Consider the following 22,001-nt stretch of genomic DNA (forward strand, 5'->3'; position numbering starts at 1 on the left):
TCTTGTGATTTTTCTTTTAAAGATGGTGTAGCTATCTTTTTTTTTTTTGGCTGTGTTGAGTCTTCATTGCTGCACATGGGCTTTCTCTAGCTGGGGCAAGCAGGGGCCACTCTTCGTTGCAGTACGCAGGCTTCTCATTGCGGTGGCTTCTCTTGTTGCAGAGCACGGGCTTTAGGCGCGTGGCCTTCAGTAGTTGCAGCATGCGGGCTCAGTAGTTAGGGCACATGGGCCCTAGAGCCCGCAGGCTTCAGTAGTTGTGGCACATGGGCTTAGTTGCTCCGTGGCATGTTGGATCTTCCCTTAACAGGGATCAAACCCATGTCCCCTGCATTGGCAGGCAGATTCTTAACCACTCTGCCACAGAGAAGTCCCCATCTTGTGATTTTTCATTTACGTTTCTCTAATGATTAGTGATGTTGAACATCTTTTCATATGCTTGTTAGTCATTTTAATGTCATCTTTGGAGAAATGTGTATTCAAGTCCCTGGCCGATTTTTTAATTTGGTTATTTGGGGGTTTTGTTCTTGTTGAGTTGTAGGGGTTCTTTACATATTCTGGATATTATCTCTTTATCAGATATATGATTTTCAAATATTTTGTCCCTTTCCAAAGGTTGATTGCAAAGAGACTGTTTCATATTATTATTTTTTTAACATCTTTATTGGAGTATAATTGGTTTACAATGGTGTGTTAGTTTCTGCTGTATAACAAAGTGAATCAGCTATACAAATACATATATCCCCATATCTCCTCCCTCTTCCATCTCCCACCCACCTTCCTCCCTATCCCACCCCTCTAGGTGGTCACAAAGCACTGAGCTGATCTCCCTGTGCTATGTGGCTACTTCCCACTAGCTATCTGTTTTACATTTGGTAGTGTATATATGCACATGCCACTCTCACTTCATTCCAGCTTCCGCTTCCCCTTCCAGTGTCCTCACGTCCATTCTCTACGTCTGTGTCTTTATTCCTGTCCTGCCCCTAGGTTCTTCAGAACCATTTTCTTTTTTTTTTTAGATTCCATATATATGTGTTAGCATACAGCATTTGTTTCTCTTTCTGACTTATGTCACTCTGTATGACAGACTCTAGGTCCACCCACCTCACTACAAATAACCCAATTTCATTTCTTTTTATGGCTGAGTAATATTTCATTGTATATGTGTGCCACATCTTCTTTATCCCTTCATCTGTTGATGGACAGTGAGGTTGCTTCCATGTCCTGGCTATTGTAAATAGAGCTGCAGTGAATACTGTGGTGTATGATTCTTTTTGAATTATGGTTTTCTCAGGGTATATGCCCAGTAGTGGGATTGCTGGGTTGTTTGGTAGTTCTATTTTTAGTTTCTTAAGGAACCTCCATACTGTTCTCCATAGTGGCTGTATCAATTTACTTCCCACCAACAGTGCAAGAGGGTTCCCTTTTCTCCAAACCCTCTCCAGCATTTATTGTTTGTAGATTTTTTTTTACATCTTTATTAGCGTATAATTGCTTTACAATGGTGTGTTAGTTTCTGCTTTATAACAAAGTGAATCAGTTATACATATACATATGTTCCCATATCTCTGGCATCTCTCTCCCTCCCACCCTCCCTATCCCACCCCTCCAGGTGGTCACAAAGCACCGAGCTGATCTCCCTGTGCTATGCAGCTGCTTCCCACTAGCTATCTGCCTTACATTTGGTAGTGTATATATGTCCATGCCTCTCTCTCGCTTTGTCCCAGCTTACCCTTCCCCCTCCCCATATCCTCAAGTCCATTCTCTAGTAGGTCTGTGTCTTTATTCCTGTCTTACCTCTATGTTCTTCATGACATTTTGTTTTCTTAAATTCCATATATATGTGTTAGCATACGGTATTTGTCTTTCTCTTTCTGAGTTACTTCACTCTGTATGACAGAGTCTAGGTCTATCCACCTCATTACAAATAGCTCAATATCATTTCTTTTTATGGCTGAGTAATATTCCATTGTATATATGTGCCACATCTTCTTTATCCATTCATCTGATGATGGGCCCTTAGGTTGTTTCCGTCTCTGGGCTATTGTAAATCGAGCTGCAATGAACATTTTGGTACATGACTCTTTTTGAATTATGGTTTTCTCAGGGTATATGCCCAGTCGTGGGATTGCTGGGTCATATGGTAGTTCTATCTGTAGTTTTTTAAGGAACCTCCATACTGTTCTCCATAGTGGCTGTACCAATTCACATTCCCACCAGCAGTGCAAGTGTTCCTTTTCTCCACACCCTCTCCAGCATTTATTGTTTCTAGATTTTTTGATGATGGCCATTCTGACTGGTGTGAGATGATATCTCATTGTAGTTTTGATTTACATTTCTCTAATGATTAATGATGTTGAGCATTCTTTCATGTGTTTGTTGGCAGTCTGTATATCTTCTTTGGAGAAATGTCTATTTAGGTCTTCTGCCCATTTTTGGATTGGGTTGTTTGTTATTTTGTTATTGAGCTGCATGAGCTGCTTGTAAATTTTGGAAATTAATCCTTTGTCAGTTGCTTCATTTGCAAATATTTTCTCCCATTCTGGGGGTTGTCTTTTGGTCTTGGTTATGGTTTCCTTTGCTGTGCAAAAGCTTTTAAGTTTCATTAGGTCCCATTTGTTTATTTTTGTTTTTATTTCCATTTGTCTAGGAGGTGGGTCAAAAAGAATCTTGCTGTGATTTATGTCATAGAGTGTTCTGCCTATGTTTTCCTCTAAGACTTTGATAGTTTCTGGCCTTACATTTAGGTCTTTAATCCATTTTGAGCTTATTTTTGTGTATGGTATTAGGGAGTGATCTAATCTCATACTTTTACATGTACCTGTCCAGTTTTCCCAGCACCACTTATTGAAGAGGCTGTCCTTTCTCCACTGTACATTCCTACCTCCTTTATCAAAGATAAGGTGACCATATGTGCATGGGTTTATCTCTGGGCTTTCTATCCTGTTCCATTGATCTGTCTTTCTATTTTTGTACCAGTACCACACTGTCTTGGTTACTGTAGCTTTGTAGTATAGTCTGAAGTCCAGGAGCCTGATTCCTCCAGCTCCGTTTTTTGTTGTCAAGATTGCTTTGGCTATTTGGGGTCTTTTGTGTTTCCATACAAATTGTGAAGTTTTTTGTTCTAGTTCTGTGAAAAATGCCACTGGTAGTTTGATAGGGCTTGCATTAAATCTGTAGATTGCTTTGGGTAGTATAGTCATTTTCACAATGTTGATTCTTCCGATCCAAGAACATGGTATATCTCTCCATCTATTTGTATCATCTTTAATTTCTTTCATCAGTGTCTTATAATTTTCTGCATACAGGTCTTTTGTCTCCTTAGGTAGGTTTATTCCTAGATATTTTTTTCTTTTTGTTGCATTGGTAAATGGGAGTATTTTCTTGATTTCACTTTCAGATTTTTCATCATTAGCATATAGGAATGCCAGAGATTTCTGTGCATTAATTTTGTATCCTGCTACCTTACCAAATTCATTGATTAGCTCTAGTAGTTTGCTGGTAGCATCTTTAGGATTCTCTATGTATAGTATCATGTCATCTTCAAACAGTGACAGCTTTACCTCTTCTTTTCCAATTTTGATTCCTTTTATTTCCTTTTCTTCTCTGACTGCTGTGGCTAAAACGTCCACAACTATGTTGAATAAGAGTGGTGAAAAAAAAAAAAAAAAAAGAGTGGTGAGAGTGGGCAACCTTGTCTTGTTCCTGATCTTAGTAGAAATGCTTTCAGTTTTTCACCATTGAGGACGATGTTGGCTGTGGGTTTGTCATATATGGCCTTTATTAGGTTGAGGAAAGTTCCCTCTATGCCTACTTTCTGCAGGATTTTTATCAAAAATGGGTGTTGAATTTTGTCGAAAGCTTTCTCAGCATCTATTGAGATGATCATATGGTTTTTATCCTTCAATTTGTTAATATGGTTTATCACATCGATTGATTTGCGTATATTGAAGAATACTTGCATTCCTGGAATAAACCCCACTTGATCATTGTGTATGATCTTTTAATGTGCTGTTGGATTTTGTTTGCTAGTATTTTGTTGAGAATTTTTGCATCTATGTTCATCAGTGATATTGGCCTGTAGTTTTCTTTCTTTGTGTCATCCTTGTCTGGTTTTGGTATCAAGGTGATGGTGGCCTCGTAGCATGAGTTTGGGAGTGTTCCTCCCTCTGCTATATTTTGGAAGAGTTTGAGAAGGATAGGTGTTAGCTCTTCTGTAAATGTTTGTTAGAATTCGCCTGTGAAGCCATCTGTTCCTGGGCTTTTGTTTGTTGGAAGATTTTTAATCACAGTCTCAATTTCAGTGCTTGTGATTGGTCTGTTTATATTTTCTATTTCTTCCTGGTTCAGTCTTGGCAGGTTGTACATTTCTAGGAATTTGTCCATTTCTTCTAGGTTGTCCATTTTATTAGCATACAGTTGCTTGTAGTAATCTCTCATGATCTTTTGTATTTCTGCAGTGTCAGTTGTTACTTCTCCTTTTTCATTTCTAATTCTTTGATTTGAGACTTCTTCCGTTTTTTCTTGATGAGTGTGACTAATGGTTTATCAATTTTGTTTATCTTCTCAAATAACCAGCTTTTAGTTTTATTGATCTTTGCTCTCATTTCCTGCATTTCTTTTTCATTTATTTCTGATCTGATTTTTATGATTTCTTTCCTTCTGCTAACTTTGGGGGTTTTTTGTTCTTCTTTCTCTAATTGCTTTAGGTGCAAGGTTAGGTTGTTTATTCGAGATGTTTCCTGTTTCTTAAAGTAGGATTGTATTGCTATAAACTTCCCTCTTAGAACTGCTTTTGCTGCATCCCATAGATTTTGGGTCGTCGTGTCTCCATTTTCATTTGTTTCTAGATATTTTTTTATTTCCTCTTTGGTTTCTTCAGTGATCACTTCGTTATTAAGTAGTGTATTGTTTAGCCTCCATGTGTTTGTATTTTTTACAGATCTTTTCCTGTAATTGATATCTAGTCTCATAGCGTTGCGGTCGGAAAAGATACTTGATACAATTTCAATTTTCTTAAATTTACCAACGCTTGATTTGTGACCCAAGCTATGATCTATCCTGGAGAATGTTCCATGAGCACTTCAGGAAAGTGTGTATTCTGTTGTTTTTGGATGGAATGTCCTATAAATATCAATTAAGTCCATCTTGTTTAATGTATCCTTTAAAGCTTGTGATTCCTTATTTATTTTCAGTTTGAATGATCTGTCCATTGGTGAAAGTGGGGTGTTAAAGTCCTCTACTATGAATGTGTTAACTGTCGATTTCCCCTTTTATGGCTGTTAGTATTTGCCTTATGTATTGAGGGGCTCCTATGTTGGGTGTGTAAATATTTACAATTCTTATATCTTCTTCTTGGATCAATCCCTTGATCACTATGTAGTGTCCTTCTTTGTCTCTTGTAATAGTCTTTATTTTAAAGTCTATTTTGTCTGATATGAGAATTGCTACTCCAGCTTTCTTTTGATTTCCATTTGCATGGAATAAGTTTTTCCATCCCCTCACTTTCAGTCTGTATGTGTCCCTAGGTCTGAAGTGGGTCTCTTGTAGACAGCATATATATGGGTCTTGTTTTTGTATCCATGCAGCCAGTCTGTGTCTTTTGGTGGGAGCATTTAGTCCATTTACATTTAAGGTAATTATCGATATGTATGTTTCTATTCCCGTTTTCTTAATTGTTTTGGGTTCGTTATTGTAGGTCTTTTCCTTCTCCTGTGTTTCTTGCCTAGAGAAGTTCCTTTAGCGTTTGTTGTAAAGCTGGTTTGGTGGTGCTGAAGTCTCTCAGATTTTGCTTGTGTGTAAAGGTTTTAATTTCTCCATCAAATCTGAATGAGATCCTTGCTGGGTAGAGTAATCTTGGTTGTAAGTTTTTTCCCCTTCATCACTTTAAATATGTCCTGCCACTCCCTTCTGGCTTGCAGAGTTTCTGCTGAAAGATCAGTTGTTAACCTTATGGGGATTCCCTTGTGTGTTATTTGTTGTTTTTTCCCTTGGTGCTTTTAATATGTTTTCTTTGTATTTAATTTTTGACAGTTTGATTAATATGTGTCTTGGTGTATTTCTCCTTGGATTTATCCTGTATGGGACTCTCTGTGCTTCCTAGACTTGATATTTCCTTTCCCATATTAGGGAAGTTTTCAACTATAATCTCTTCAAATATTTTCTCAGTCCCTTTCTTTTTCTCTTCTTCTTCTGGAACCCCTATAATTCGAATGTTGGTGCGTTTAATATTGTCCCAGAGGTCTCTGAGACTGTCCTCAATTCTTTTCATTCTTTTTTCTTTATTCTGCTCTGCAGTAGTTATTTCCACTACTTTATCTTCCAGGTCACTTATCCGTTCTTCTGCCTCAGTTATTCTGCTATTGATCCCATCTAGAGTATTTTTAATTTCATTTATTGTGTTGTTCATCGTTGTTTGTTTCATCTTTAGTTCTTCTAGGTCCTTGTTAAATGTTTCTTGCATTTTGTCTATTCTGTTTCCAAGATTTTGGATCATCTTTACTATCATTATTCTGAATTCTTTTTCAGATAGACTGCATATTTCCTCTTTATTTGTTAGGTCTGGTGGGTTTTTACCTTGCTCCTTCATCTGCTGTGTGTTTTTCTATCTTCTCATTTTGCTTATCTTACTGTGTTTGGGGTCTCGTTTTTGCAGGCTGCAGGTTCGTAGTTCACGTTGTTTTTGGTGTCTGTCCCCAGTGGCTTAGGTTGTTTCAGTGGGTTGTGTAGGCTTCCTGGTGGAGGGGACTAGTGCCTGTGTTGTGCTGGATGAGGCTGGATTTTGTCTTTCTTGTGGGCAGGTCCACATCTGGTGGTGTGTTTTGGGGTGTCTGTGGACTTATTATGATTTTAGGCAGCCACTCTGCTAATGGGTGGGGTTGTGTTCCTGTCTTGCTAGTTGTTTGGCATAGGGTGTCCAGCACTGTAGCTTGCTGGTCGTTGAGTGAAGCTGGGTACTGGCGTTGAGATGGAGATCTCTGGGAGATTTTCGCCGTTTGATATTATGTGGAGCTGGGAGGTCTCTTGTGGACCAGTGTCCTGAAGTTGGCTCTCCCACGTCAGAGGCACAGCACTGACTCCTGGCTGCAGCACCAAGAGCCTTTCATCCACACGGCTCAGGATAAAAGGGAGAAAAAGTAGAAAGAAAGAATTAGTAGAAGTAGAAAGAAAGAAAGAGGAAGAAAGAGAAAGAAGGAAAGAAAGAAAGGAGGGAAGGAGTGAGGAAGGAAGGAAGGAAGGAGGGAAGGAAGGAAAAAAGAAAGAAAGAAGATAAAGTAAAATAAAATAAAGTAAGATAAAATATAATAAAGTTATTAAAATAGAAATAATTATTAAGAAAAAAATTTAAAAAAACAAAATGGACGGATAGAACCCTAGGACATATGGTGGAAGCAAAGCTATACAGACAAAATCTCACACAGAGGCATACACATACACACTCACAAAAAGAGGAAAAGGGGAAAAAATCATAAATCTTGCTCACAAAGTCCACCTCAGTTTGGGATGATTCGTTGTTTATTCATTTATTCCACAGATGCAGGGTACATCAAGTTGATTGTGGAGCTTTAATCCACTGCTTCTGAGGCTGCTGGGAGAGATCTTCCTTTCTCTTCTTTGTTCGCACAGCTTCTGGGGTTCAGCTTTGGATTTGGCTCCGCCTTTGCGTGTAGGTCGCCGGAGGGCGTCTGTTCTTCACTCAGACAGAACGGGGGTTAAAGGAGCAGCTGCTTCAGGGACTCTGGCTCACTCAGGCCGGGGGGGAGGAAGGGGCACAGAATGCGGGGCAGGCCTGTGGCGGCAGAGGCCGGCGTGACACTGCACCAGCCTGAGGCGCGCCGTGCCTTCTCCCGGGGAAGTTGTCCCTCGATCCCGGGACCCTGGCAGTGGCAGGCTGCACAGGCTCCCTGGAAGGGGGTGTGGACAGTGACCTGTGCTCGCACACAGGCTTCTTGGTGGTGGCAGCAGCAGCAGCCTTAGCATCTCATGCCTGTCTCTGGGGTCCGCGCTTTTAGCCGTGGCTCGCGCCAGTCTCTAGAGCTCCTTTAAGCAGCGCTCTTAATCCCCTCTGCTTGCGCACCAGGAAACAAAGAGTGTAGAAAAAGTCTCTTGCCTCTTTGGCAGGTCCACACTTTTCCCCTGACTCCCTCCCGGCTAGCCGTGGTACACTAACCCCCTGCAGGCTGTGTTCACTCCGCCAACCCCAGTCCTCTCCCTGCGCTCGGACCGAAGCCCGAGCCTCAGCTCCCAGCCCCGCCCGGCCCGGTGGGTGAGCAGACAAGCCTCTCGGGCTGGTGAGGGCCGGTCGGCAGCAATCCTCTGTGCAGAGATCTCTCCGTTTTGCCCTCCGCACCCCTGTTGCTGTGCTCTCCTCTGCGGCCCCGAAGCTTTCCCCCTCCGCCACCCGCAGTCTCCGCCCGCGAAGGGGCTTCCTAGTGTGTGGAAACCTTTCCTCCTTCACAGCTCCCTCCCACTGGTGCAGGTCCCGTCCCTATTCTTTTGTCTCTTTTTTCTTTTGCCCTACCCAGGTACGTGGGGAGTTTCTTGACTTTTGGGAAGTCTGAGGTCTTCTGCCAGCGTTCAGTAGGTGTTCTGTAGGAGTTGTTCCACGTGTAGATGTATTTTTGGTGTATCTGTGGGGAGGAAGGTGATCTCCGCGTCTTACTCTTCCGCCATCTTCCCCTTGTCCCCCTGTTTGTAGATTTTTTGATGATGGCCATTCTGACTGGTGTGAGGTGATACCTCACTGTAGTTTTGATTTGCATTTCTCTAATGATTAGGAATGTTGAGCATCCTTTCATGTGTTTGGTGGCAATTTGTATATCTTCTTTGGAGAAATGTCTATTTAGGTCTCTGTCCATTTTTGGATTGGGTTGTTTGTTTTATTGATATTGAGCTACATGAGCTGCTTGTAAATTTTGGAGATAAATCCTTCGTCAGTTGCTTTGTTTACAAATATTTTCTCCCATTCTGAGGCTTGTCTTTCTGTCTTCATGGTTTCCTTTGCTGTGCAAAAGCTTTGAAGTTTCATTAGGGCGCATTTGTTTGTTTTTATTTCTGTTTCTCTAGAAGGTAGGTCAAAAGAGATCTTGCTGTGATTTATGTCAAAGAGTGTTCTGCCTATTTTTTCCTCTAAGAGTTTTATACTGTCTGGCCTAACATTTAGGTCTTTAATCCACTTTAAGTTTATTTTTGTGTATGGTGTTAGGGAGTGTTCTAATTCCATTCTTTTATATGTAGCTGTCCAGTTTTCCTAGCACCACTTACTAAAGAGGCTGTCTTTTCTCCACTGTATATTGCCTCTTTTATCAAAAATAAGGTGACCATATGTGCGTGGGTTTATCTCTGGGCTTTCTATCCTGTTCCATTGATCTATAGTTCTGTTTTAGTGCCAGTACTATACTGTCTTGATTACTATAGCTTTGTAGTATAGTCTGAAGTCTGGGAGCCCGATTCCTCCAGCTCCATTTTTCTTTCTCAAGATTGCTTTGGCTATTCGGGGTCCTTTGTGTTTCCATACAAATTGTGAAGTTTTTTGTTCTAGTTCTGTGAAAAATGCCACTGGTAGTTTGATAGGGATTGCATTGAATCTGTAGATTGCTTTGGGTAGTATAGTCATTTTCACAATGTTGATTCTTCCAATCCAAGAACATGGTATATCTCTCCATCTGTTTGTATCATTTTTAATTTCTTTCATCAGTGTCTTATAATTTTCTGCATACAGGTCTTTTGTCTCCCTAGGTAGGTTTATTCCTAGGTATTTTATTCTTTTTGTTGCAGTGGTAAATGGGTTTGTGTCCTTAATTTCTCTTTCAGATTTTTCAGCATTAGTGTATAGGAATGCAAGAGATTTCTGTGCATTAATTTTGTATCCTGCTACTTTACCAAATTCATTGATTAGCTCTAGTAGTTTGCTGGTAGCATCTTTAGGATTCTCTGTGTATAGTATCATGACATCTGCAAACAGTGACAGCTTTACTTCTTCTTTCCTGATTTGGATTCCTTTTATTTCTCTTTCTTCTCTGATTGCTGTGACTAAAACTTCCACAACTATGTTGAATAAGAATGGTGAGAGTGGCAACCTTGTCTTGTTCCTGATCTTAGTGGAAATGGTTTCAGTTTTTCACCCTTGAGAATGATGTTTGCTGTGTGTTTGTCATATATGGCCTTTATTGTGTTGAGGTAAGTTCCCTCTGTGCCTACTTTCTGGAAGATTTTTATCATAAACGGGTGTTGAATTTTGCCGAAAGATGTTTCTTCATCTATTAAGATGGTATCGTTTTTCTCCTTCAATTTTTAATATGGTGTATTACATTGATTGATTTGCATATATTGAAGAATCCTTGCATTCCTTGGATAAACCCCGCTTGATCATGGTGTATGATCCTTTTACTGTGCTGTTGGATTCTGTTTGCTAGTATTTTGTTGAGGATTTTTGCATCCATGTTCATCAGTGATATTGGCTTGTAGTTTTCTTTCTTTGTGACATCTTTGTCTGGGTTTGGTATCAGGGTGATGGTGTCCTCGTAGTACTAGTTTGGGAGTGTTCCTCCCTCTGCTATATTTTGGAAGAGTTTGAGAAGGAGAAGTGTTAGCTATTCTCTAAATGTTTGATAGAATCTGGTCCTGGGCTTTTGTTTGTTAGAAGATTTTTAATCACAGTCTCAATTTCAGTGCTTGTGATTGGTCGGTTTATATTTTGTATTTCTTCCTGGTTCAGTCTTGGAAGGTTGTGCTTTTCTAAGAATTTGTCCATTTCTTCCTGGTTGTCCATTTTATTGGCATATAGTTGCTTGTAGTAATCTCTCATGATCCTTTGTATTTCTGCAGTGTGAGTTGTTACTTCTTGTTTTTCATTTCTAAATGTATTGGTTTGAGTCTTCTCCCCTTTTTTCTTGATGAGGCTGGCTAATGGTTTATCAATTTTGTTTATCTTCTCAAAGAACCAGCTTTTAGTTTCATTGATCTTTGCTATTGTTTCCTTCATTTCTTTTTCATTTATTTCTGATCTGATCTTTTTGATTTCTTTCCTTCTGCTAACTTTGAGGGTTTTTTGTTCTTCTTTCTCTAATTGCTTTAGGTGTAAGGTTAGGTTGTTTATTTGAGATTTTTCTTGTTTCTTGAGGTAGGATTGTATTACTATAAACTTTCCTCTTAGAACTGCTTTTGCTGAATTCCCTAGGTTTTGGGTTGTTGTGTTTTAATTGTCATTTGTTTCTAGTATTTATTGATTTCTTCATTGATTTCCCCAGTGATCTCTTGGTTATTTAGTAGTGTATTGTTAGGCTCCATGTGTTTGTATTTTTACAGATTTTTTCCTGTAATTGATATCTAGTCTCATAGCGTTGTGGTCAGAAAAGATACTTGATACAATTTCAATTTTCTTAAATTTATCAAGGCTTGTTTTGTGACCCAAGATATGATTTATCCTGGAGCATGTTCCATGAGCACTTAAGAAACAAGTGTATTCTGTTGTTCTTGGACAGAATGTCCTATAAATATCAATTAAGTCCATCTTGTTTAATGTATCATTTAAAGCTTGTGTTTCCTTATTTATTTTCATTTTGGATGATCTTTCCATTGATGAAAGTAGGGTGTTAAAGTTCCCTACTATGATTGTGTTACTGTTGATTTCCCCTTTTATGGCTGTTAGCATTTGCTTTATGTATTGAGGTGCTCCTATGTTGGGTGCGTAAATATTTACAATTGTTATATCTTCTTCTTGGATTGATCCCGTGATCACTATGTAGTGTCCTTCTTTGTCTCTTGTAATAGTCTTTATTTTAAAGTCTATTTTGTCTGATATGAGAATTGCTACTCCAGCTTTCTTTTGATTTCCATTTGCATGGAATAAGTTTTTCCATCCCCTCACTTTCAGTCTGTATGTGTCCCTAGGTCTGAAGTGGGTCTCTTGTAGACAGCATATATATGGGTCTTGTTTTTGTATCCATGCAGCCAGTCTGTGTCTTTTGGTGGGAGCATTTACATTTAAGGTAGTTATTGCTATGTATGTTCCTATTACCATTTTCTTAATTGTTTTGGGTTTGTTATTATAGGTCTTCTCCTTCTCTTGTGTTTCTTGCCTAGAGAAGTTCCTCTGGCATTTGTTTAAAGCTGGTTTGGTGGTGCTGAATTCTCTTAGCTTTTACTTGTCTGTAAAGGTTTTAATTTCTCCATCAAATCTGAATGAGATCCTTGCTGGGTAGAGTAATCTTGTTTGTAGGTTTTTCCCTTTCATCACTTTAAATATGTCCTGCCGCTCCCTTCTGGCTTGCAGAGTTTCTACTGAAAGATCAGTTGTTAACCTTATGGGGATTCCCTTGTGTGTTATTTGTTGTTTTTCCTTTGCTGCTTTTAGTATGTTTTCTTTGTATTTAATTTTTGACAGTTTGAGTAATATGTGTCTTGGCATGTTTCTCCTTGGATTTATCCTGTATGGGACTCTCTGTGCTTCCTGGACTTGGTTGAGTATTTCCCTTCCCATATTAGGGAAGTTTTCAACTATAATCTCTTCAAATATTTTCTCAGTCCCTTTCTTTTTCTCTTCTTCTTCTGGGACCCCTATAATTCAAACGTTGGTGTGTTTAATGTTGTCCCAGAGGTATCTGAGACTGTCCTCAATTCTTTTCAGTCTTTTTCTTTATTCTGCTCTGCAGTAGTTATTTCTACTATTTTATCTTCCAGGTCACTTACCCATTCTTCTGCCGCAGTTATTCTGCTATTGATTCCTTCTAGAGAATTTTAAATTTCATTTATTGTGTTGTTCATCATTGTTTGTTTGCTCTTTAGTTCTTCTAGGTCCTTGTTAAACGTTTCTTGTATTTTCTCCATTCTATTTCCAAGATTTTGGATCATCTTTACTATCATTACTCTGAATTTTTTTTCAGGTAGCCTGCGTATTTCCTCTTCATTTGTTTGGTCTGGTGGGTTTTTGCCTTGCTCCTTCATCTGCTGTGTGTTTTTCTGTTTTCTCATTTTGCCTAACTTACTGTGTTTGGAGTTTCCTTTCTGAAGGCTGCAGGTTCATAGTTCCTGTTGTTTTTGGTGTCTGTCCCCAGTGGCTAAGGTTGTTTCATTGGGTTGTGTAGGCTTCGTGGTGGAGGGGGCTGGTGCCTGTGTTCTGGTGGATGAGGCTGGATCTTTTCTTTCTTGTGGGCAGGTCCACGTCTGGTGGTGTGTTTTAGGGTGTCTGTGACCTTTTTATGACTTTAGGCAGCCTTTCTGCTAATGGGTGGGCTTGTGTTCCTGTCTTGCTAGTTGTTTGGCTTGGGTTGTCCAGCACTATAGCCTGCTGGTCATTGAGTGGAGCTGGGTCTTAGCATTGAGATCGAGATCTCTGTGAGAGCTTTTGCTGTTTGATATTACATGGAGCCAGAAGGTCTCTGGTTGACCAATGTCCTGCACTCAGCTCTCCCACCTCAGAGGCACAGGCCTGACACCCAGCCAGAGCACCAAGATCCTGTCAGCCAGATGGCTCAGGAGAAAAGGGAGAAAAAAGAAAGAAAGAAAGAAAAAATAAAATAGTTATTAAAATAAAAAATTTTTAAAAGTATTTTAAAAAATTTAAAAGTATTAAAAAAAGAAAGAAGAGAGCAACCAAACCAAAAAACAAATCTACCAACAATAACAAGGGCTAAAAAATATACTAAAAAAAGACAAAACCCCCCCAAAAAACAGACATACAGAACCCTAGGACAAATTGTAAATGCAAAGCTATACAGACAAAATCACACAAAGAAACATACACACTCACAAAAAGAGAAAAAGGAAAAATATATATATATTAAAAAAAGGAAGAGAGCAACCAAATCAATAAACAAATCTACCAATGATAATAAACTCTAAATACTAAACTACAATAAACATAAAACCAGAAAAAAATTAGATGCAGAAAGCAAACCCCCAAGTCTACAGTTGCTCCCAAAGTCCACCGCCTCAATTTTGGGATGATTCGTTGTCTATTCAGGTATTCCACAGATGCAGCATATATCAAGTTGATTGTGGAGATTTAATCCACTGCTCCTGAGGCTGCTGGGGGAAATTTCCCTTTCTCTTCTTTGTTCTCACAGCTCCTGGGGTTCAGCTTTGGATTTCACCCTGCCTCTGTGTTTAGGTCACCAGAGGTCATCTGTTCTTCACTCAGACAGGACAGCGTTAAAGTAGCAGCTGATTAGGGTGGTCTGGCTTGCTCAGGCTCGGGGATGAGAGGGGTATAGAATGCGGGGCGAGCCTGTGGCGGCAGAGGCCAGCGTGACGTTGCAACAGCCTTAGGCATGCTGTGTGCTCTCCTGGGGAAGTTGTTCCTGGATCATGGGACCCTGGCAGTGGTGGGCTGTACAGGCTCCCGGGAGGGGAGGTGTGGATGGTGACCTGTGCTTGCTCATAGGCTTCTTGGTGGCTGCAGCAGCAGACTTAGCACTTTACGCCCATCTCTGGTGTCTGCGCTGATAGACGCGGCTCGCGCCCGTCTCTGGAGCTCGTTTTTGCGGTGCTCTGAATCCCTTGTCCTCGCACACCCTGAAAGGATGGTCTCTTGGCTCTTAGGCAGTTTCAGACTTTTTCCCGGACTCCCTCCGGGCTAGCTGTGGCATACTAGCCCCCTTCAGGCTGTGTTCACGCAGGCAACCTCAGTCCTCTCCCTGGGATCTGAACTCCGAAGCCGGAGCCTCAGTTCCCAGCCCCCACCCGCCCTGGCAGGTGAGCAGACAAGCCTCTTGGGCTGGTGAGTGCTGGTCGGCACCAATCCTCTGTGTGGGAATCTCTCCACTTTGCCCTCTGCACCCCTGTTGCTGTGTTCTCCTCCGTGGCTCTGAAGCTTACCCCACCCCACCCACCCGCCATCTCCACCAGTGAAGGGGCTTCCTACTGTGTGGAAACCTTTCCTCCTTCACAGCTCCCTCCCACTGGTGCAGGTCCCGTCCCTATTCTTTTGTCTCTTTTTTCTTTTGCCCTACCCAGGTACATGGGGAGTTTCTTGCTTTTTGGGAAGTCTGAGGTCTTCTGCCAGCGTTCAGTAGGTGTTTTGTAGGAGTTGTTCCACATGTAGATGTATTTCTGATGTATTTGTGGAGAGGAACGTGATCTCCATGTCTTACTCCTCTGCCATCTTGAAGGTCTCCTTGTATTATTTTTGCTAACACCCTTTTGAAACTAAAAAGCGACTATATGAATCCTGTAAATTAATTTATAAGTAGAGATGTTGAACAGTTTTGGAAATATATGCATCTTATAAATCAAAGCCTGTTTAGCAAATAGGTTAATTTTTTTTTAACATCTTTATTGGAGTATGATTGCTTTACATTGTTGTGTTTGTTTCTGTTGTATAACAAAGTGAATCAGCTATACGTATACATATATCCCCATATCCCCTCCCTCTTGCCTGTCCCTCCCACCCTCCCTGTCCCACCCCTCTAGGTGGTCACAAAGCACCGAACTGATCTCCCTGTGCTATGTGGCTGCTTCCCACTAGCTATCTGTTTTACATTTGGTAGTGTATATATGTCCATGCCACTCTCTCACTTCGTCCCAGCTTACCCTTCCCCCTCCCCCTGTCCTCAAGTCCATTCTCTACATCTGTGTCTTTATTCCTGTCCTGCCCCTAGATTCTTCAGAACCATTTTTTTTTTTAGATTCCATATATATGTGTTAGCATACGTTATTCGTTTTTCTCTTTATGACTTCACTGTGTATGACAGACTCTAGGTGCATCCCCCTCACTACAAATAACTCAATTTCGTTTCTTTTTATGGCTGAGTAATATTCCATCGTATATATGTGCCACACCATCTTTATCCATTCATCTGTTGATGGACAGTTAGGTTGCTTCCATGTCCTGGCTATTGTAAATAGTGCTGCAATGAACATTGTGTTACATGACAAGCAGGTTAATATTGTATTAGATAAATTGTTGTTTTATGGCAGGTATTAACACATTCACAGTGTTTCAGTTCAACTGTGAATTGTTGTTTTTATTTTTTTTATTTTTATTTTTTGGACCTCAGTTTCGACGAGGAAACGGTAGAGTGTTCTCCCTCATTTTGTTCAGATTTTCCAAGGAATGCATACAAGGGAGTCATCATCGATCCGAGCACGTGCTGGGACACTGCAGAACCCGACAGGGCAGGCCGCGTGGCTCCGCTGAGGAGCCAGTGACCCCCGAGTACTCCAACAGCCTGGGGAATCCACAGCCCCCAGGCCACTCAGCAAGAGGAACAGTCAATCCATGCTTGCAGCCACTGGGCCCGTCTGAGGAAACCCTAATATCCAGTGGCACATCTTGGGGTGCTTGAAAGCCTACTGTCCTGAGGTATCCACAGCCATGCTCGGCACCCTGGGCCTACCTCACTTCTTCCAGGTCTCCCTACCACCTCCAGTCCTCAGAGCACGTGAAGGTCTTCTTGTCCTCACCGACAGCCAGCCTTGCCCAGCAAGTGCACCTGAGAAGTAGACAGAAATCACACAGGCTTCAGAATTGGACCCTGGTTCTCAGAAAACATGATTCATGCAAACATTTACCTGGGCGTGAGCCCTGCACCTGCTTCCCAAGTACCTCTATCACTTAGGAGAACTGAATGCATGTCTGACAGCACAACTGCAGGAAGGTAGGCACGTAGGTGGGCCTGCGCGTGAGAGGGTGTATGTGTGTGCGCGTGCGTGCGTCTGTGATTGCGCGCGTGGACATGCTTGCGGGTTTCTGTGTGTGCCTCTGTATCTGCGTCTTGGTCTCTGTGTGTCCCTTTGCTCCTCTGCAGTGCCTTGAACAGTAAAAGGCACACCTTATACACAGAGCCCTGGCCTCGGACCCTCCTACTGAATGGGGAAAGACCCCAGCCACCTTCAAGAGGCTGCATGCGAACTTTGACCCCGATGGGCTGTTGAAATAGCCACGGGCTCCCACTCTCCAGCAGCCCCGCCTTCTGACCAAAGCACATAGACTTGAGGGACCAGCCTCCCGGCCATGGATGTGACATCCATGTGGACCTGGAGACCCTGCCAGCTACTAGCACATCTGATGTGCACTTGGGGCCACTGCCAGCGCTTCCAGGAACAAGGGAGCCTCCCATGGGCAGGCTGACACCACCCTGCAGCTGGCTGCAGGCAAGATGCAGCCTGTCTTCCTCTCAAGGGGCCAAAGGAATTCAGCCCAGGTGCCACTTCAGGCCAACTAGGCCAGATCATCTTCTGGGGACCCTCAGGGACACCGACCATGGGAAGCAGTGGTCTTCAGCAACCATGACCCAGGGTCAAACCCCACGGTGGAAACTAGGCCACCTTCCCGGCCACGTTCCAGCCAGCTCTCCAGCTGGCAGGATTTGCGGCCCTGACCCCCGAGGAAACGCTCAAATGCTTGACAGCCTTGTCCCACGTGCCATCCTACTGCCCACAGGGCAACTCGACCCAACTGAAAGCCACAGATGCCATGCAAACACGCGGACACTGAGCACCAGGGAAGACAGCAAGCATGTCCACTTTGATGACGGCGACCCCACCCCATGCATCCTGGCACCTCTCCTCCGACACAGAGACACTACCGAGGACCTCACAGAGATCCAAGGCGCTGTCCACGAGGACCACAGAAAGACTTCAAATTTAAGACCTCTGCCACACGAGGGGACCTGGAACCCTGAAAGGGAGCAAGTGGCTGTCCACGACAGCTGTGAATTGTTGTTTTTACGGGACACAGTATTGTTTTTCAAACCTAGCTCAGTTTCTATCCATAGCTTCCCTGAACTGTCCAAAGACTTCATTCAGTGACCTGTGGAGCACAAAAATATTGATTTTTGTCCCAATGAATTGAGACTGCTTGTACACTTTTGGAGAAATATGTGAATTTATAAAGATTTTGTATATACTTGTTTAGAAAATTGATTACATCCTTTGATGCACAGAAGTTTTTAAGTTAGATATAGTCTCATTTGTCTATTTTTGTTTGTATTGCTTGTGCTTTTGGTGTCATTTCCAAGAAATCATTGCCAAATCCAGTATCATGAAGCTTTTCCCCTACGTTTTCTTCTTGGAGTTTTATGGTTTGGGGTCTTAAATTTAGGTCTTTAATCCATTTTTAGCTGATTTTTGTATATGGTGTTAGGTAAGCATCCAACTTAATTCTTTTGCATGTGGCTAACCAGTTTTCCCAACACTATTTGTTGAAGAAACTGTTCTTTCCCACATTGAGTGGTCCTGGCACCTTTGTCCTGTAAGCCTTTTAATGACTTCATAATATTTCATGTAATGGATATGTTATAGCTCTAATTGTTTGTTTTGTTTCCAGATTTTTGCTACAGTGTTTACTGTGGTAAACATTCTTGTGCATATGTCCTTATGTACTGGTGCTTTTATTGCTATGGGAGTTAGGTGTGGGGTTGCTGAATCAAGGGAATATATACTTTTATTTTTTGATAAATTTTGCAAGACTAAAATATTTCAAGATTACTTTTCCAAAAGGCAGTGACACTTTACATTTCTATCAGCAGTGTTTGAGAGCAGCAGGATTCTTCTTTTATCCTAGGACCATTGGTATCAGGAAGGCCTCTCCCAGGGGAGGGATCACATATATGACTAAGAAAAATAAAGATGTTTCTCTATATCGTTATATATGTTAATGCTTAACATTTAAATGCATGAAGAGTCCCCTATTCTCATTTTCCATAACCTCAAGAAGCCTACTGAGTAAGAGGAAAGAGGATTGATCTGGGTTGCAATTAGAGTTCTATGATTAACTGGCACTTAACCTATAAAGGTGGAATCACTTGATATGGAAAAACCATGGACTTGGGTGACAAACCTGGCTTCAAAGCCTTGTGACAAGTCAGCTTCCCAGCCTTTTGCTGTATGATCCTGGGCAAATGACAACCTTTCAGAACTTTAGTCTCTTCACTTATAAAGGATATTCGCACATTTGCTGTTGACACTTTAAAAATGTACTGTTGAAGTTTACAAAGAAAAAAAGTGTGCAGTTGATATTACTCAAATGCTGGCTTAGTCCATTTGGGCTGCTATAGCAAAGTGCCACACACGGAGTAGCTTATACACAACAGGAATTGATTTCTCACACTTCTGGGGGCTGGAAGTCTGGGATCAGTGTGGTTGGATGAGGGCCCTCTTCCAGGTCTCAGACTTCTTGTTGTGTCCTCTTATGGCAGAATGTGCTAGGGAGCTCTCTAGAACCTTTTTATAAGGTCCTAGCCCTGTTAATGGGGATTCCACCCTCATGACTGAAGCAGCTCCCAAAAGCCCTACCTACCAATACCATAACCTTTGGAGGTTAGAATTTCAACATGAATTTTGGGAAGAAACAAACATTCAGACCATTCAAGTACCATAATCTGTTATTAAAATAGTTATCAAAATAGACTGTTAAAGGCAAAACCATGGAGACAGTAAAAAATTCAGTGATTGCGGGGGGTTGAAGGGGGAGAGATGAATAGGCAGAGCACAGAGGATTTTTAGGGCAGTGAAAATACTGTAGGGTGCTGTAATGATGGGTTCATGCCATCATAAATTTGTCCAAACCCATAGAATATATAACATCAAGAGGCAAGTGTAATGTAAACTATAGATTTTGGTGATAATCATATATCAGTGTAGGTTCATCAGTTGCAAGGAATGTTCTGCTCTGATGGGGATGTTGATAATGGGGGAGGCTATGCATGTGGCGGGGGCAGGGCATATAAAAATCTCTGTACCTTCCCCTCAGATTTGCTATGAACCTCAAACTGCTCTAAAAGGTATTATTTTTTTTAATTGTTTATGATCACCATAGTAAGTCTGGTTAACATCCGCCACCATACACAGTTACAAATTTTTTTCTTGTGATGAGAACTTTCAAGATTCACTCTCTTAGCAACTTTCAAATATGTAACATGGTTTTATTAACTACAGTCACCATGCTGTACATTACACCCCCATGACTTATTTTATAACGGGAATTTTTTACCTTTTGAGCCCCTTCACCCATTTCTCCCACCCCCCACTTCCTGTTCCTCTGTATCTATGAACTGTGTTGTTTTTTTTTTTTCCTATTTTTTTTTAAAGATTTCACATATAAGTGAGATCACATAGTATTTGTCTTTCTCTGTCTGACTTATTTCACTTAGCATAATGCCCTCAATGTCCATCCATGTTGTCGCAAATGGCAGGATTTCCTTCTTTTGATGGTTGAATAACATTCCATTGTGTGTGTGTGTACATGCGCACACGCACATATTATGTGTGTGTGTGTGTATATATATATATATCACATTTTCTTTATTCATCCATTTGTGGACACTGAGGTTGTTTTCATATCTTGGCTATTGTAAGTAATGCTGCCATGAACATGGGTTACAAATATCTTTTCAAGTTAGTGTTTTTGTTTTCCTTGGGTAAAGCCCCTGAAGTAGAATTGCTGTATCACGTGATAGTTATATTTTTAATTTTTTGAGGAACATCTATACTGTTTTCCATAGTGGCTGTACTGATTTACATTCCCACCAATAGTGCACAAGGGTTCCCTTTTCTCTACATCCTCACCAGTGCTTCTCAGTACCTTTTCATTTACTTCTTGGCCAGCTGTATGTCTTCTTTGTAAAAGTGTTTATTCAGATCCTCTGCCCATTTTTTAATTGGATTGTTTGGGGGTTTTTTTGCCATTGAATTATATGTGTTCTTTATATATTTTGGATATTAACCCCTTATCAGGTATATGATTTGCAAATAATTTCTCCCATTCTGTAGGTTGCCTTTTCATTTTGTTGGTAGTTTTCTTTGCTATGTAGAAGTTTTTTAGTTTGATGTAGTTCCACTTGCTTATTTTCACTTTTGTTGGCTTTGCTTTTGGTGTCAAATCCAAAGAATCATCACCAAGACCAATGTCAAGGAGCTTACTGACTATGTTTTCCTCTAGTTTTATGGTTTCAGGTCTTATGTTCAAGTCTTTAATGCATTTTGTGTTAATTTTTGTGTATGGTGTAAGATAGTGGTCCAATTTCTTTCTTTTGCAAATGTCTGTCCAGTTTCCCCAGGACCATTTATTGAAGAGGCTGTCCTTTCCCCATTGTGTATATCTATCTATATACATTTTAAAAATTGAAGTATAGTTGACTACAATATTATATTAGTTTCAGGTGTACAGTGTACTGATTCAATATTTTTATAGATTACACACCATATAAAGGTATTGACTATGTTCCCTGTGCAGCATATTACATCCCTGTGACTTATTCATTTTATAACCCATTGTATATTCTTGTCTCCTTTATCATAAATCAGTTGACCATATATGTGTAGCTTTATCTCATTGATCTATGTGTCTGTATGACAATACCATACTGTTTTGATTGTTATAGCTTTGTAATGTAGTTTGAAACCAGGGAACATGATCCCATCAGCTTTGTTCTTTCTCAAGATTGTTTTGGCTATTTGGAGTCTTTGGTGTTTCCATACAAATTTTAGGATTGTGTATTCTATTTCTGTGAAAAATGCCATTGGAATTTTGATAGAGAGATTGTATTAAATCTGTACATTGGTTTGGGCAGTGTGGACATTTTAACAATACTAATTCTTCTAATCCATGAGCATAGTATATCTCTCCCTTTATTTGTGTCTTCTTCAATTTCTTTCATCAATGTCTTATGGCTTTCATTCTACAGGTTTGTCACCTCCTTGATTAAATTTATTCCTAGGTATCTTTTTCTTTTTGATGCAACTGTAAATGGGATTGTTTTCTTAACTTCTCTTTCTGATAGTTTGTTATTAGTGTATACAAAAGCAACAGATTTTTGTATATTCATTTTGTATCCTGCAACTTTAAACTGAATTCCTTTATTCTAAAAGTTATTTGATGGAGTCATTAGGGTTTTCTCTTTGTATAGTATCATGTCGTCTGCAAATAGTGACAGTTTTACTTCTTCCTCTCCTATTTGGATGCCTTTTATCTCTTTTTCTTTGTTAATTGCTCTTGCTAGGATTTCCAACACTATGTTGAATAAAGGTGGTGAGAATGGGCATCCTTGTCTTGTTCCTGATCT

At 40.7% G+C, this 22,001-nt stretch overlaps 1 protein-coding gene and 1 non-coding gene across 2 annotated transcripts in view; one reads left to right on the plus strand and one right to left on the minus strand.

The window, feature by feature from the left end:
• The window catches only part of CHRNA5 (cholinergic receptor nicotinic alpha 5 subunit), a 60,490-nt gene that overhangs the window by 14,607 nt on the left and 23,882 nt on the right, over positions 1-22,001 (plus strand). The window lies entirely within an intron of this gene.
• LOC116750121 lies at positions 15,987-16,079 on the minus strand. Its single transcript, XR_004348850.1, has one exon. It is a non-coding gene; the product is annotated as a small nucleolar RNA SNORD116 (small nucleolar RNA).

Source organism: Phocoena sinus, chromosome 2 (genome assembly GCF_008692025.1).
Source record: "Phocoena sinus isolate mPhoSin1 chromosome 2, mPhoSin1.pri, whole genome shotgun sequence".
Taxonomy (NCBI): Eukaryota; Metazoa; Chordata; class Mammalia; order Artiodactyla; family Phocoenidae; genus Phocoena; species Phocoena sinus.